At 38.9% G+C, this 15,146-nt stretch overlaps 2 protein-coding genes and 2 long non-coding RNA genes across 4 annotated transcripts in view; 3 read left to right on the top strand and 1 right to left on the bottom strand.

Annotated features, from left to right (window-relative positions):
• LOC116311487 (basement membrane-specific heparan sulfate proteoglycan core protein-like) overlaps positions 1-15,146 on the top strand; it is a 681,374-nt gene that overhangs the window by 132,452 nt on the left and 533,776 nt on the right. The gene's annotated exons all lie outside the window — the stretch shown is intronic.
• Positions 1-15,146, top strand: part of LOC120439051 (Fc receptor-like protein 5) — a 100,228-nt gene that overhangs the window by 52,310 nt on the left and 32,772 nt on the right. The gene's annotated exons all lie outside the window — the stretch shown is intronic.
• On the top strand, positions 1,170-2,832 carry LOC120439064. The gene is made up of 4 exons (XR_005612350.1): positions 1,170-1,202; positions 2,413-2,520; positions 2,680-2,695; positions 2,775-2,832. It is a non-coding gene; the product is annotated as an uncharacterized LOC120439064 (long non-coding RNA).
• LOC120439073 lies at positions 1,485-4,033 on the bottom strand. Its single transcript, XR_005612360.1, has 3 exons — positions 3,980-4,033; positions 1,700-1,899; positions 1,485-1,605 (listed from the first exon to the last, which is right to left on the bottom strand). It is a non-coding gene; the product is annotated as an uncharacterized LOC120439073 (long non-coding RNA).

The following is a 15,146-nucleotide window of genomic DNA, read 5'->3' as shown; positions in this document are numbered from 1 at the left end:
AAGTTCTCTGAGGACGGCCGACTCTCTGACTGTAGGAGAATGACTGGATCCACATGTAACATCGACACATCAGAGTCAGATACTGGAGTGTACTGGTGTGAGTCTGGATCAGGAGAGTTCAGCAGTGCAGTCAACATCACTGTACAGAGTATGTTATTATACATTTACTTCTTGGATTTTAATGATTTAGACGTCACATGAACATTTGTCTCAGCTTTGCTGTATGTGAAGAAATTCTATGTGGCAAAAAAACAAAAATGAGAATTTCAGACAATTTAGCACCAAAGCATCAAAATATTCTTGGTTGTTGGTCTAATTTCACTCGATCTTTTCATAATCCAGTTTGTCAAAATTTGACAACAGTATGTTTTATTTTCTCTGTCAGATTAAAACTCTAAATTTAGGGAAAAACATCATGCAAAATAACACAAACATACAAGCATTTCAATTTCACCTTTAACCATTCAATAATTGTAGCGATAATAGTTTGACTCCTGCAGGGAAAATGATGGGAGCACATATGCCAACTATATTTCCAGTCATCTTAATTAGATTTTGAATTTGGGATCTGAGCTTGACAGAAAGTTTGCTAAACCATGTAGTGATACCATAACAGATTCAACAATCTCCACATAAAATAGTAACATGATGCACTTATTTACTCCATGGACCCTCAGCCTTCTAAAAAAAATGCAAACACTGACTACACAAATGATCCACATGATGAACCCACTGTAACTGAACATCTCAATCCTTAAATGTTGTCACTTGTTCAAACTTCTCTCCAATCATTAAAACCAGGCTGAGATCTCCGAAAGGAAAATCTCAGAAAATCTCTCTGAAGCCAAGTCTGCATGTAGATCATGAGACACGACTCACAGCTTTTTCTAAAAGGTTTGCATCAGCTGGTCTGACTGAAACAATATGTTTGTGTTTTTGTTTTATTTTCACAGATGATGGTAATGATCCTATCCTGGTGAGTCCTGTTCATCCTGTGACTGAGGGAGTTTCTGTTAGTCTGAGCTGCAGTTTGAGAACACAAAAAATACTTTCCAATGTGTTTTTTTACCACAATGACAAACTTATTCAAAATGATACCCGAGGGGAGCTGAAGATCTCTGCAGTGTCAAAGTCTGATGAAGGTTTCTACAAGTGTCAGTACTCAGGAAGAGAGTCAGCACAGAGCTGGATGTCAGTTAAAGGTGAGCAGGATCAAAACATTTGATGGATTTTTGTAAATGGTTTTCATGACCGAGAAGACACATTAGGTTGTCTGTTTAGAGGCTTAAATTCACCTGGCTCTATTTTGTAAGAACTTTTATAAAAGTATTATGTAATATCTCTAAATTGTCAGGTTTAATATCGTTGTGATTCAGGACTCATGTGTGGGACTCAGGTGAAAACAGCAGAGGATGTAATCAGTCAGTTTCTTTATTGAAACAAAGGATAATTCATTTAACACAACAGATTGTGAGCTTCAACTTGGCCAACAAGAACAAAACATAAATGAACCTAAACTTAAGGAGCGAGTCCTACAAAAACATCTTAACTGAGGTGAGAGAGACAGGCCAGAGGAGCGGACATAACAGCGTGAGGGCAACAGATCTGTGGGAGAGGAGAGAGCAGTTAGGGCAGGAAATCTGAGAGGGAATGTGACAAGACAGAGAGTGTTCATAAAGTGGCTGCAACAATGACTTACTTGGAGTCCAGACTAGGTGGGAGTAAAGGATGAAGGCAGAGGTCTGTGGAAACTGCTGAAGGGTGGGCAGGCAGGCAAGTGAGGAAGAGGCTCTGAGGGGGGCAGCAGTGGTGGTGAATAGGGGGGTAATGATCCAAGGTGGCAGGCGTCTGACTGGAGGTGAATGATGGCATGAAAACGAATCTTGAAGCAGGAAGGCACTGAAACAAGGGGAAAATCTGTTAGCATACAAATCTTATTTTCCTAGAAAGGATCCCAGCAGACCTGCCTGGTTACCTCACTGACGAGCTGCAGTCATGTTAACTATCCATTAACATTTGGCTCACATCCACCGAGGTCTTCAAGGTCAACTTTATGACTCAATAAAAATCCTTATAACACAGAAACTATGATTCTTACAAAGGTGCTGTGTCTTGTCAACATATAGAAAGTACTGTATAAAGATTTAAAATATCATTTGTTTGACCTCTGACCTCACTTTTACATTTCACATCTGCCTTTCTTATCATGTTGAAAAAAATCTGCCTTTGGACTTATTTTTACTGCACTACAAACTTCTCACTGTAAAAATAAAAAAAATACACTGAAAATATAATATTTTTTTCTTTGAAAGTAAATACTGTCAACAGAGTGAGCTGCCTTAGCAGAGATTTGTGCTCTCAGAATGCTTCTTTTACATGTTATTATTAATTAATTATTGTTTGTTGTTACAGTAACTGGACGCAGTTCATCTCCTGTGTGGTTGATGGTTGGACTGGTTTGTGGAGTCTCTCTCATTATTATTCTCCTGCTCTTGTTGTATCGCTGCAGACAGTCCAAGTGTAAGAGCCTCTTCTTTTCATGCTGTATTAGAGAGTTTATTTACTACATACACTTTAATTATTCACACATATACATGTATTCTGATCTCATGACACTAAATATCAGTGGAACAATTTATACATGACAAACATGTGTAATAACATTTGTCTCTTTCACAGATTCCTGCTTCACCAGGTTGGTAAAATACTTTTTATTATTATTTTAAACAAACATCAGTTACTTTTGACTTTATTGTGTTTATTTCATGTTTTAGGTCGATCCAGTCTGAGAGTCACAGTCCGGGCTCCTCCACAAATCATGGAGTCAACCAGGATGAAACTCATGTGTACGACTCTGTTCAACATGGTCAGCATTTAAACTGATCTTTATTACCATTATTAATATTGACTTTTATTAAACCTCCATTAACACAAACATTTCTTAGGTTCAGTTTGTGTTCAGCAGTTTTTCAAAGAACATTTAAAGATCTTACAGTCCTGGTTTTGACTCACACAGTGTTTCTGTTTTTGCTCTGATCTTTAGTGTAACTGTAATAAAATGATTAATGTGAGCCTGACTTGTTTTTTTCTTTAGGTACTGCTGACGTCTATGAATCAGTCACACAAGTCACAAACAGAAATGGTACAGTATATGTGCTGGAAAGCACAGAGCAGTTAGAGATGAAACTTGTTTTTGATTTAATAAAACTAATTCCATGTGACATGTTTTTACAAACCTGTAAATAAAATATGAACATTTCACTATTAGATACTGTTTTAGACAGTTAATTTACCACATTAACTTTAATTATCTAAACATATATTCTGATTTAATGACACAAAATATCAGTGAAACATTTGAACATAATAATTATAATTGAAAGAATCTGAACAGTCTGATGAAGAAGACCAGCTCTGTTCTGGGACGTCCTCATGACCCAGTGGAGGTAGTCAGTGACAGGATGGTGGCTCAGCTGTCATCCCTGTTAGATAACACCTCCCACCCCATGCAGGTCACTCTGACAGCACTGAGCAGCTCCTGCAGTGACAGGCTGCTGCACCCACAGTGTGAAGGAGAGATTTAGGAGATCTTTCCTTCCAGCTGCTGTCAGACTCTACAACATACATCGTCATATCGAAACACACATGCACACACTGGTGTCTGTACATATCTCAATGTGCAATACTCTATACCTGCTGCTACTAACATCCATCGACTGCACGATGAAATGCTGCTTTTTGCAGCTGGTACAACAGAATTGATATTCTCTACTTTGTGTTGTGTACATTTTTCTTCTTACTTTGTGATATATATCATATTATTTAGTTTAGTCAGTTATTGTTCTTACTGTCTTTGAGCCACTGTGACCACTTAGTTTCCTCTGACATTAATAAAGTATTGTTATCTTATCTTACAGATTCATGCTTCACCAGGTTGGTAAAATACTTTTAATTATAATTTTAAACAAACATCAGTTACTTTTGAATTTATTGTTGTCACGTCTGCTGTGGCAGATGACTGGGGGTTGAGAATTAGGACCCAAGATGCAGGCAGCTGAGATTCAAGTGAGTTTTATTCATAAAGTGGTGAAACAAAGAGAAACAGTGAAGGCAAGGACGGAAACTAAGCAAACCTAAACTGGAAGAAACTAACAAAAACAAACCTGAAACCTTAAATGGCGATGCAGGGAGACGCGGGGGACGACACAGGATGATGCAGGGAAAGAACACAGACGAACCAGCAACAAGCACACGAGGACACACACTATAAATACACACAGAGGGAAACGTGGAATAGCAAACAGGAGGAAGACACAGCTGAACCAAATTGACCTGACGAGACGGGGAAACATAAACTGAACACACTAACATAAGACACGACCTTCACAATAAAACAGGAAATGCACAGAGACACGGTACAGACACTAACCAGAGGGAACACAGAAACCAAACTCTAGGAACTAAAAAGTCTAAACCCCAGTACACAATCAGAACAAACACAAGATCATAATAATGAAAAACACAAACTGATGGGTCAAAAGACCGAGGACCATGACAATTGTGTTTATTTCATGTTTTAGGTCGATCCAGTCTGAGAGTCACAGTCCGGGCTCCTCCACAAATCATGGAGTCAACCAGGATGAAACTCATGTGTACGACTCTCTTCAACATGGTCAGCATTTAAACTGATCTTTATTATCATTATTAATATTGACTTTTAGTGGGGATAGGCTAATTGATCAATCTAAATTGCCCATAGGTGTGAATGCGGGAGTGAAAGTGAGTGCAAATGGTTGTCTGTCTCTGTGTGTTAGCCCTGTGAGAGACTGGCGACCTGTCCAGGGTGTAGCCTGCCTCTCGTCCTATGACAGCTGGGATAGACTCCAGCGCCCCCTTGACCCTGAAAATGGATGGATGAATGTTGACTTTTATTAAACCTCCATTAACACAAACATTTCTCAGCTTCAGTTTGTGTTCAGCAGCTTTTCAAAGAACATTTAAAGATCTTACAGTCCTGGTTTTGACTCACACAGTGTTTCTGTTTTTGCTCTGATCTTTAGTGTAACTGTAATAAAATGATTAATGTGAGCCTGGCTTGTTTTTTTCTTTAGGTACTGCTGACATCTATGAATCAGTCACACAAGTGAAAAACAGAAATGGTACAGTATATGTGCTGAAAAGCACAGAGCAGTTAGAGATGAAACTTGTTTTTGATTTAATGAAACTAATTTCATGTGATATGTTTTTACAATCCTGTAACTAAAAATATGAACATTTCAGGTTCAGATGAATACGATGACATCACCTCCTCTCTTATTGAGTTTCAAGATCTTAGAACTAAGAGTGAGTACACCAAAGTTAATTTTATAAGAAATAAACCTGGTTTAGAAAGGTTTTTTTTAATAGTATGAAATTAATTTTGGGGGGATTTATTAATGTAAGTTAGGTCTGGCAGCACTTTTCTCATGTTAGAAAACACAGACATTTATTCAAATTTATTATTTTACTCTTTTCATCTTTTTAAATCTCTGTATTCAGTGAGATGGCAAAACAGTTAAACACCAAACAAATGAAAAATAAAAACATATATTCATCATTATTTGCAAGCTACGTGTTTACTGTACAAGCCAAAGTAATCTATTACAGGCACTATTAGCATAACAACACATTACAGTGATCTCAGGGTGCCACTGCACTAAGAATCATATATTAGTCTGGACCAAAGGCAAGTGGATAATAAAGCTCTATTTTACTCTAATTACTTCCTTCAATATTAAACATGTGAACTTATCACTTGGACATTTCTGATTAAACTGAACAAAGCCTGAGCTTACATTGCGTTAAAAAAGTAAATTGAGATTTTCTGTGATAGACAAATACAACATAGCACATAATTGTAAAGTGGTATGAAAATGATACATGATTTTCAAAATTTTAAACAAATAAAAATCTGAAGTGTGGCATGCATTTGTTTTCAGCCATCTGTACTCTGATATCCCTCATTAAAATCCAGTGCATTCATTTACCTTCAGAAGTCACCTATTGAGATGATAGAGTTCAAATGTGTGTAATTATAAATTTACCTGCTCTGTGAAGGCCTCAGTAGTTTGTTAGAGAACATTAGTGAACAAACAGCATCATGAAGACCAAGGAACTCACCAGACAGGTCAGGAATAAAGTTGTAGATAAGTTTAAAGCAGGATTAGGTAATAAAAAAATATCCCAAGCTTTGAACATCTCAAGGAGCATTGTTCAATCCATCATCCAAAAATGGAAAAAGCATGCTACAATTGTAAGACATTGCCGTCCACCTAAACTGACAGACTGAGTAAGGAGAGCACCGGTCAGAGAAGCTTCCAAGAGGCCCATGGTCACTCTGGAGGAGCTGCAGAAATCCACAGCTCAGGTGGGAGAGTCTGTCCACAGGACAACTTTCAGTGTTGTACTCGACAAATCTGACCTATATGGAAGAGTGGCAAGAAGAAAACCATTTTTGACAGAAAGACAAAAAAAAGTCCTGTTTGCAGTTTGCCAAGAGCCATGTAGGGGACACAGCAAACATGTGGAAGAAGGTGCTCTGGTCAGACGAGATCAAAGTTAGACTTTTCGCCTTCAAAAAGCTACATATGGCAGAAAAGTAACACCGCACATCATCCTGAACACACCATCCCCACTTTGAAACATGGTGGTGGCAGCATCATGCTGTGGGGATGCTTTTCTTAAGCAGGGACAGGAAAGATGGGTGGAGCTAAGTACAAGGCAACCCTGGACAAAACCCAATCTGCAAAGGACTTGAGACTGGGAAGGAGATTCACCTTCCAGCAAGACAATGACCTAAACATGCAGCAAGAGCTACAATGGATTGGTTTAGATCAGGAGTGGGCAACTCCAGGCTTTAAGGGCCGGTGTCTTTTAGGTTTTTGATGTATCCTTGATCCAACACAGCAACACACTGATTTAAATGGCTAAATTACTTTATCAACGTGTCTTGAAGTTCTCCAGAGGCCTGCTAATGAACTAGTCATTTGATTCAGGTGTGTTGACCCAGGGTGATATCTAAAACCTGCAGGACACCAGCCTACCCCTGGTGTAGATCAAAAATTATTCTTGTGTTAGAATGGCCCAGCCAATGTCCAGACCTAAATCTCACTGAGCATCTGTGGCAAGACTTGAAGATTGCTGTTCACAGATGCTCTCCATCCAGTCTGGCTGAGCTTGAGCCGCTTTGCAACAAATAATTGGCAAACATTTCAGTCTCTAGATGTGCAAAGCTGGTAAAGACAAACCCCCGAAAGACTTGCAGCTGTAAGTGCAGCAAAAGATGGCTATACAAAGTATTGACACAGGAGGGTTGAAAACAAATGCATCCCACACTTTTTAGATTTTTATTTGTTTAAAATTTTGAAAACCATGTATCATTTTCATACCACTTCACAGTTATGCACTATTTGTGTTGGTCTATCACAGAACATCCCAATAAAAAAAACATTTAAGTTTGTGGTTGTAAGGTGACAAAATGTGTAAAAGTTCAATGGGTATGAATACTTTTTCAAGTCACTGTCAGTCAGTTTCATTTAGTCGAGTAACAGCATCACCGTACAAAACACACCATTGTTTCAAGTATCGCAGGTGAGGTGTTAATGATTTTTCACTGATACAGAAGAAGATAGAGAAGTGTTTCAGCTTCACATGTTTTGCAAAAAAAAATCTTTACAACACAGAACAAATTACAAATGATAAGTTATGTGTCTGAGGCCAGATATTTGCATGAAAGTAAAACCAGATGATTTCCTCCTCCACACAGATACAGAGTCTGTCTGCGCCTTCTACACAAAGCCTATAAGGTACAGTTAATGTTTCACACCTTCTGTAAAGACTCAAACACACAAAACAGAACTTCACTTTGCATCAAGGGGAGACAATGCTTTTATAATAAACTTTATTGTTCTCCAACACAGGTGGGACAGGCATGAGGGGCAGCCAGTGACCCCTCACACACGTCCTTATGCTGATATCCAGGCAGGTTCTCAGTGTTTGTAGCTGCTGATTTATGCAGCAAACATTTCCACAGTCCTCTGCAGCAGATTATAGAAACACTTCTTTTCTCAGCTCACGACAGAAGATCTACAGCTGGGACACTGTTAAGTGGTTCTATGTGAAAAATAGTTCAATATTAACTCAAACATGTTCTTGTATATAAAACAGGTTCATATGACAAATGCATGAAACAATATTTTTCCTTTAAAGTGGACATGAAACATTACATGTATAAACAATAATTTACATCTTAGAGCCCTGCTCTCAAACACTGACTGATGTAACTGTCTGTGAAACTGGATTTAACAAATAAGAACTTAAAGTTCATGAAACATTTAAAACAGACTCCTCGTTCATAAAGTGCTTCACAGACCTGAACATTACAGCTAACAGCTGGATTTTCCTGTGTCAGTGCTGCTAACCAAACAACGCAGAACCACTTACTGCTAAAGAGACAGACGGTGAAAGCAGACAGTATATCCTCGGTTTTAATATAAAAGTCATAGTTGCAGCTGAGAGCAGCACAACAGTGACCCCATTAAACGGATGTTTAGTTTTAGTGTCCTTATTTTCACTGAGTTATTGGTTCTACTATTAGTTAGTTAACATAAACTGATGTGAGTCTTGTGACTGAAACTAACCAACCAACCCAGTGATGTGATGCTCTGTACTGACAGAAGATGGCGCTGAACATGTTTTTATAACTTTAAGCAGTTATTTCTTAAATTCAGCTTCACAGATGGAGTTATAGCTGTGTCAGTTTTTGAGAGCTGGGCTCCGTGATGTTTATTAGCATTTATACATGTAGTGTTTCATGTCCCCTTTAATGCTGAACACCTGATGTGACATTTCCACACATTGATTCTGCTCAGTAACTAATTTTTTCAAGAGCACCTGGTTGCAGCCACTGGGGAGCGCCATATTGCGACCTCCACAGTAACCGGAAACACGTAACTTCAGTTAAATCGAATTTGATAGCGAAAACTAAATTGCATGTTTTTTTAGTTAAAAAGAAAAAGGCTGCATTTTTTGTTTCCTTTTTGGAAGATTTTGATTTAGTGAGTTAACACTCTGTTAACTTTTATGACTTTTATGATCCCCTTATATGGCAACAACAGCAACTCATGGCCAGAGTGGTGTGTGTGTGTGCGCAGTGCCAGCCTGTGCCGATACTGGGGTGTGTATATGTAAGCACGTGCAGAGTGGGTGTTGGGCACTTGATCAGTAGTGCAAAAAACCATTCATGAAACTAATATCTTAGTGCAGTGGTTCCCAAACGCTTTTTGATAGGCCCCCCTTTGTTTTACAAGAAAAATGTTCCTTTGGCTTGGAAGGAAGTTGGTTTGGAAACATATTTAGCGATGCTTTATCTTCTGCTTTGCGTTTGTGTGGGAGCCCCGTCAAAAACCTGCCCATTATGTGTCCAAGCGTTCTTTTTTGTTTCTTTGTTTCTTTTCACATCACGCCCCCCTGCAATGGCTCTGCGCCCCCCCTAGGGGGCGGGCCCCACACTTTGGGAATCTCTGTCTTAGTGAAACATTGTCTGCTCATGACTTAAATATGTTTTCACTCTGTTCTGAGCTTACCTCTTCACCCTCAGCTGTGGTTTCATGTTTCGCCACATTCCACGGGGCCTCATCTCTCAAGGTCTTCTCTTTTCTTCCTCTCACACTGTGCAATATTTGATGTGTCATAATTGATTCCAGTCTATCTTGCGAATACATATTTGCACTGCAGTGGCATGCACAAACTATTAGATCCTTAAGATCAAACCTGTGTCATTCTTTTGGTTCATTGCAGTGCGGTAAGCCATCAAACGCCCCTATTCAAAAATCAGAATATTACATGAAATTGCTTGTTTGGCCAAAAAAAGGTAAATGATGTAATTTGTTTAAAAAAATTAAAAACTACAATTTACATGTGTGGAGTTTAGAATGAAAGCAGTTTTACCTAAATTGTATGATTTAGCATTGTCAATAACAAGGAATTACAAAATGTAGTTATAATGGATTGCAATTGGCCAAAAGTTGCCATGATATAGCCAAGAGGACCAATAGCATGTTTAGTGGATATATTTTTGACGTATTTAAGAAGCTGAAGTTGAAAATTATAAAAGCAGAAAAAAATTTTGCCCTTGGCAAGTTTCATTCCATTTGCACTAACACAGTAAAAATGGTCGGAAAAAAAAAGAAGTGGCCACAAATGGCCAGCATGGAGCCCAGAGAGTTAATGTTTAAAATGTAGAAAAATATTATTGATTACAAGGTAATTCTTTACTGTTAATATCAACGGTAAGCTTTTTATTTTGAAGTATAAAAAAATGCTGTTACATTTATACTATAATCCTTTGTTATAAGTATGGACATGGAATCAAGTGAACAACATTTTGAAATAAGTTTAATTGAAATTTTGTACAATGCAAAAACAAAACAAAATACAACAACAACACATTAAAAAAAATAAACAAACAGCCAGTGCCTTCATCTGTCCATTACATGTCAAACATAGCACTGACCCTTAGTCCCTGCTCATCAGCACATGCTTTCAAAAAGAGCTCCATGTCCTCTGCAAACTGAAAAACAAAGAGGAACAAGACTTCCAGTGTCTTCTTCCTCTGACATGTCTCTTAAGACCCTCTGCTGGTCCCCTTTATTTAAGGACAGATATTTTGGCATTGTTACGTGTCCACGGAAAAGTGCCTTATTTTGGACAACCCACTGCACAGCAGGACGCAGATCTTCAACAACTGCTGGCTCCGGTGTCAGGCAAATGGGGATAAAATCAGTTATTTTAACAGTTATTCAAATGTCACTAACCACGTAATTACACTATTTAAAGTGAATACTAATCTGACTGACTTCTTGGAGCTTGCGCTTTTTCAGTCTGAAAATGGGCACGTGTTGTCCTTCAAGTACAGCTTTGGCTTCCTCTCTCCAGTGTGCAAATAGCTTGTCAGAGCTTAACAGAAGATTTTGATATTGTTAAGGTGTTTAAGCCTTGACACAACATAGAACAGAAGTCAAAATATAAATACCTCCTGAGATCAAAGTTCTCCATCAACAGCAAGCACCACCACTTACGCAAGTAGAGCATGTCTGACTGTAAAATATCAATATGAAACATATTTAACAACTTTCAAAAGATTCAAGACTCCATTGCTGTGAAAGTAAATAGGATACTTACTACAGGGAGTGCAGAATTATTAGGCAAATGAGTATTTTGTCCACATCATCCTCTTCATGCATGTTGTCTTACTCCAAGCTGTATAGGCTCGAAAGCCTACTACCAGTTAAGCATATTAGGTGATGTGCATCTCTGTAATGAGAAGGGGTGTGGTCTAATGACATCAACACCCTATATCAGGTGTGCATAATTATTAGGCAACTTCCTTTCCTTTGGCAAAATGGGTCAAAAGAAGGACTTGACAGGCTCAGAAAAGTCAAAAATAGTGAGATATCTTGCAGAGGGATGCAGCAGTCTTAAAATTGCAAAGCTTCTGAAGCGTGATCATCGAACAATCAAGCGTTTCATTCAAAATAGTCAACAGGGTCGCAAGAAGCGTGTGGAAAAAAACCAAGGCGCAAAATAACTGCCCATGAACTGAGAAAAGTCAAGCGTGCAGCTGCCAAGATGCCACTTGCCACCAATTTGGCCATATTTCAGAGCTGCAACATCACTGGAGTGCCCAAAAGCACAAGGTGTGCAATACTCAGAGACATGGCCAAGGTAAGAAAGGCTGAAAGACGACCACCACTGAACAAGACACACAAGCTGAAACGTCAAGACTGGGCCAAGAAATATCTCAAGACTGATTTTTCTAAGGTTTTATGGACTGATGAAATGAGAGTGAGTCTTGATGGGCCAGATGGATGGGCCCGTGGCTGGATTGGTAAAGGGCAGAGAGCTCCAGTCCGACTCAGGCGCCAGCAAGGTGGAGGTGGAGTACTGGTTTGGGCTGGTATCATCAAAGATGAGCTTGTGGGGCCTTTTCGGGTTGAGGATGGAGTCAAGCTCAACTCCCAGTCCTACTGCCAGTTTCTGGAAGACACCTTCTTCAAGCAGTGGTACAGGAAGAAGTCTGCATCCTTCAAGAAAAACATGATTTTCATGCAGGACAATGCTCCATCACACGCGTCCAAGTACTCCACAGCGTGGCTGGCAAGAAAGGGTATAAAAGAAGAAAAACTAATGACATGGCCTCCTTGTTCACCTGATCTGAACCCCATTGAGAACCTGTGGTCCATCATCAAATGTGAGATTTACAAGGAGGGAAAACAGTACACCTCTCTGAACAGTGTCTGGGAGGCTGTGGTTGCTGCTGCATGCAATGTTGATGGTGAACAGATCAAAACACTGACAGAATCCATGGATGGCAGGCTTTTGAGTGTCCTTGCAAAGAAAGGTGGCTATATTGGTCGCTGATTTGTTTTTGTTTTGTTTTTGAATGTCACAAATGTATATTTGTGAATGTGGAGATGTTATATTGGTTTCACTGGTAAAATAAATAATTGAAATGGGTATATATTTGTTTTTGTTAAGTTGCCTAATAATTATGCACAGTAATAGTCACCTGCACACACAGATATCCCCTAAAATAGCTAAAACTAAAACAAACTAAAACTACTTCCAAAAACATTCAGCTTTGATATTAATGAGTTTTTTGGGTTCATTGAGAACATGGTTGTTGTTCAATAATAAAATTATTCCTCAAAAATACAACTTGCCTAATAATTCTGCACTCCCTGTATAGTATAGTCAAATGGTGCATCCAGTGCCACGTACAAAGCAGACTATTTGGAAGAAAAACTAAAAATGTCATTGTTTAGAAGCTTCAATTAGCTTTTGTATGAATCTCAAGGAAGAGAAGAGAAAAATTACCATTAGCATGAAGATCCCACAGTCAACTCCATAGTCTTGGCTCGGAAAACCCTGTATTACGTTGAAAATAAAGGCTTGTTAATAAAATCCCTTAAAAGAAGACTAGCATAATTCATCTCATTCACCATACACTTAAACTAGCACATACCTTCTGTTTTTGACCACTGCCTGGGAATGATCTTCACTGCAAGATTCCTTTTTTTCAAGACAGTTACATTCACAAGTTAACAGACATCATCATGATGGGTGTGAAATGTTTATTGCTAATAGCACCAACTGTAACTACAGGCCTTGGGAACACGACCTCGACACAACTAACAAAATGAAAAAGTACAGTCACAATAAAGCAGTTTCAGCTTTAATTTCAGGTTGGCATAATTTATAAACTAAATTTAATGGTGTTTATGTTAAACTAGAACATTTTGAAGAGCTTATTTATGTCTGAAACTCTCATCTAAAGACAGCATCACTGACTTGATCAGAATGTGAAGATCAGAAAAAGAATAAAATGGTGATGCATCATGCTGATATCGTTTATAAAAAAAGCATGTGAGTGTATGTGTGAACACTCAAGATCAGCAGAACATGATCTGGGATGCACTTAACCTGGAACACTGAACAGGTTCCTGAAAACTCTGGAACAAACCAAAAATGCTTATAAAAATGTGACCTCAAAAGTGAAATATATTGTTGGCCACCAAATCCTGCCTTTGTGTATAATGGGTCAAGACAGAGGATTTCTCTTTTAGGTGGCTTCAGTACCTAAAAGACAGTTACTCATGACTTCAAACCTGAAAACAATGTCATTGGAAATGATCACAAACAAAGACTTTCGAAACTGCGTCATGAAAGTTTGAATAGATCTCAGACTTACACACAACTGGAAATGACCAGGTGTCCGGAGATGGAGAACTATGATGTCCATCCTCTGAGCATCAGTCTGAAACTGAATGTTATTTTTAAGTATTCAGTATATGAACTCTCACTAAAGTTCTATAAAAATTCATTCTGATTACTTGTTTGTTTTTTTAAAGGATGGTATACTTACAGGAAAGGACTGCAATGGATCACAGCCACAGGGTGCAAGCCAAGTCCGGATGACATACAGATTTTCTATGTAAATGCTTATCCCCTAGAAAATGTGAAACAGCACATTAAAAACAAGTCTTTAAATTAAAGCTCGGCAATACTCGTACACAATATACAACACCTTTGACTCAACAATTTTAGTGATAAACTCAAAACATCCATTTCCAATCTGAAACAAAAAAACCCCGGATGGACACTTTATTATTTCATGGTCAGAGGAGCTTGTAAAGAAAAGCGTCCGGACTTCTTTGAGTTGCTTGAAGACGTTTCACCTCTCATCCGAGAAGCTTCTTCAGTTCTAAGGTCAAATGGTGGAGAGTCCCAGATTTAAACCTAGTGGGAGTATCCCCCCAAAGAGGGACAAAAGGACAATCTTTCAAGGATGCCAATGTTCACATTCTGGACAGAGAGGACAGATGGTTTGAAAGAGGAGTGAAAGAGGCCATCTATGTCCACTGTGAGCGACCATCTTTGAACAGAGGCGGTGGTTTACGACACCAACTGTCTGCCATCTATAATCCAGTTTTGAGTTCCCTCCCCAGACGCCTTAACGCCCACTCACATCCTGGGCCATCTGACCTCAGGAATTCGCATGATAAGGTGGGGCCAGGTTTCACAATGAGCTCACCCGAAACCCTGGCTGATTGGGACCCACACCCATTTTCACACCTTGGCTCAGGCGATTAGAGGATCATCAGGGGGTCCTTTTGTCCCTCTTTGGGGGGATACTCCCACTGGGTTTAAATCTGGGACTCCCCACCATTTGACCTTAGAACTGAAGAAGCTTCTCCAATGAGAGGTGAAACGTCTTCAAGCAACTTAAAGGAGTCCAGACGCTTTTCTTTACAAGCTCCTTTGACTACGATGACCTGGATGACTGAGAACCTTCACAGATTTATTATTTCATATTCATAGAAAAAATAAAAAATACAGTCGATTCTATTTGTTTGTTTAAACCCAGTGTCAAAAAATCAGCCCGCGTGAGACATCCAGAAGACGTTTCAACAATCAGCTCATCTTTGGGTCTGCTGATGTCCAGAACATAGTTGAGCTAAAAAAAACCCCAGAGAGGTGTCAGACTGTGGATGACAAAATCAGATAAGCACTAAAAGTAGCACTTTGTGACATGTGAAAACTTTAAC

Source organism: Oreochromis aureus, linkage group 3 (assembly GCF_013358895.1).
Source record: "Oreochromis aureus strain Israel breed Guangdong linkage group 3, ZZ_aureus, whole genome shotgun sequence".
Classification (NCBI taxonomy): Eukaryota; Metazoa; Chordata; class Actinopteri; order Cichliformes; family Cichlidae; genus Oreochromis; species Oreochromis aureus.
This window is presented reverse-complemented; position numbering and strand designations above follow the sequence as displayed.